This window comes from Salvelinus sp. IW2-2015, unplaced genomic scaffold (assembly GCF_002910315.2).
Source record: "Salvelinus sp. IW2-2015 unplaced genomic scaffold, ASM291031v2 Un_scaffold1383, whole genome shotgun sequence".
Lineage (NCBI taxonomy): Eukaryota > Metazoa > Chordata > Actinopteri > Salmoniformes > Salmonidae > Salvelinus > Salvelinus sp. IW2-2015.
Window position 1 is genome coordinate 64,046 of NW_019942873.1, and position 2,110 is coordinate 66,155.

The window sequence follows — 2,110 nt, forward strand, 5'->3', positions numbered from 1 at the left end:
ATGTTCAGTTTATAGGCACGACACGTACAAAACGGATAAATGTTAAACCCCCAAAATGAAAAGAATAGACAGTCCTAACAGGAATGTAAGACCAACACATTTGTGTTGTGTTATGCCTGCCATTATTTCTGAAAGGAGCTGTCTCAAAGACAAAGACCAATTCAAAATAGAATGCCACACATGAGTAGAGGCCATGATGAAGTCCCAGTAACTCTGCTGACTAGGTGATGAGTTAATGGTTATTCATCCATCAGAGAAAGGTCTGTATAGATAACACAATAATAGGATCATACTGTGTACTGGAGTGAGTAGTCAAGCATGACTGGTTCTGTCATCAGTCTGCTTCATCCTCTCTCTCTCTCTCTCTCTCTCTCTCTCTCCTCTCTCTCTCTCTCTCTCTCTCTCTCTCTCTCTCTTCTCTCTCTCTCTCTCTCTCTCTCACCCTCTCTCTCTCTCTCTCTCTCTCTCTCTCTCTCTCTCTCTCTCTCTCTCTCTGTCTTCTTCTCTCTCTCATCTTCTTCCACCCCTCCCCTCCTTTCTCTCCCATCTCTCTCCCTCTCTCTCTCCCCCTTGCTCTCCCTCTCCCCCCCTCTCTCTCTCTATTTCTCACTCTGCATCTCCTCCCTCCCTCCCTCCTCCCTCTGCAGGCTAGGTCTGTAAGCTGCTGATACAGGAAGTTCAAGAGGACGTTTATACGAGCCGCTGAGCTGACACCCAGTATTTTCCGCTCAACAACGTTTTAAACCATGTCTCAAATTAGCAGAGAGCTGATCCAGGGTGAGTGTGTGCGTATGTGTGTGTGTGTGTGTGTGTATCTAAATTTCTATCTTTTTCTTTCTGTGTGTATGTGTGTGGGTGTTACTGTATTTGTGTGTCACTGTATGTGTGTGTGTGCGTGTGCATGTGTGTGTGTGTACGTGTGTGTATGTGTCAGTGTATGTGTTCAGAGACCTGGTAGCTCTTACAAGACCCCTGGTAATGAGAAGCAGGCCAACCTGGTTACTCTAACAAGTTCTGAGATATTATATAATGGTCTAGCCCTGAATGCTGATTGGCTCACAGCCGTGGTATATCAGACTGCATACCATGGGTATGACAAAGCATTTCATTCTACTGCTAATTACGTTGGTAACCAGTTTCTAATAGCAATAAGGCACCTTGGGGGTTTGTGGTATTATGGCCAATATACCACAGCTAAGGGCTGTATCCAGGCACTCTGCTTTGCGTTGTGCGAAAAACAATCCTTAGCCGTAGTACATTGGCCATATACCACACACCCTCATGCCTTATTGCTTAATATACACTTGCTTTGGAAGGTTCTAGTCTATTTAATGACATTCTATTACCTGGATGTTTTGGAAGTGTTACAACTCCAATGGTGAGATGAAGGAGTCAGGTGCAGAGCAGCAGGAGTTCCGAGCAAGTGGATTTATTATTTCAACCAGAATAATCAAATGAGACGGCTACGCCACACAACAAAGGGCGGTCAAAAATACGTCCAACATATATAGGACAGAATCCACTATCTAAATCACCCACCAAAAAAACAGAATAACAAGCCCGCACAAAACCCAGCGGGCTTACTTCCCTTAAATAAACCAACCCACAAAACTAAACTCAAAACAGGTGCACCCAATCAGCCAAACTAACAGAAACAAAAGGAAAGAAATCGATGGCAGCTAGTAGGCCGGTGACGACGACCGCCGAGCGCGCCCGAACGGGAAAGAGCACCATCTTCGCGGGACTCGTGACAGTACCCCCCCTCTGACGCGCGGCTCCCGCAGCGCGCCGACCCCGGCCTCCGAGGACGACCCGGAGGGCGAGGCGCAGGACAATCCGAGGTGGCGACAGGTGAAATCAACCAAGAGGGAAGGATCTAAATGTCTCTCCCCGGTACCCAGCACCTCTCCTCCGGGCCGTACACCTCCCAGTCCAACGAGGTACTGCAGGCCCCTCGATTTCCAGAGGGGGCGGAGGGACCTCCGGCACCTCACCTTCCTGAAGGGGACAGCTACCACCGGCCTGAGAGAGACACATGAAACGAGGGGTTAATACGATAGTAAGGAAGGTGGGAGTATGCAAATCTATAACACACCACATGCGTTATATT

At 47.9% G+C, this 2,110-nt stretch overlaps 1 long non-coding RNA gene across 1 annotated transcript in view; it reads left to right on the forward strand.

The window, feature by feature from the left end:
• The first annotated feature begins 677 nt into the window (after positions 1-677).
• The window catches only part of LOC112070658 (uncharacterized), a 5,525-nt gene continuing 4,092 nt past the window's right edge, over positions 678-2,110 (forward strand). Inside the window, exon 1 of the long non-coding RNA XR_002893941.1 lies at positions 678-777. This is a non-coding gene — a long non-coding RNA (uncharacterized lncRNA). The remainder of the gene's footprint in view (positions 778-2,110) is intronic.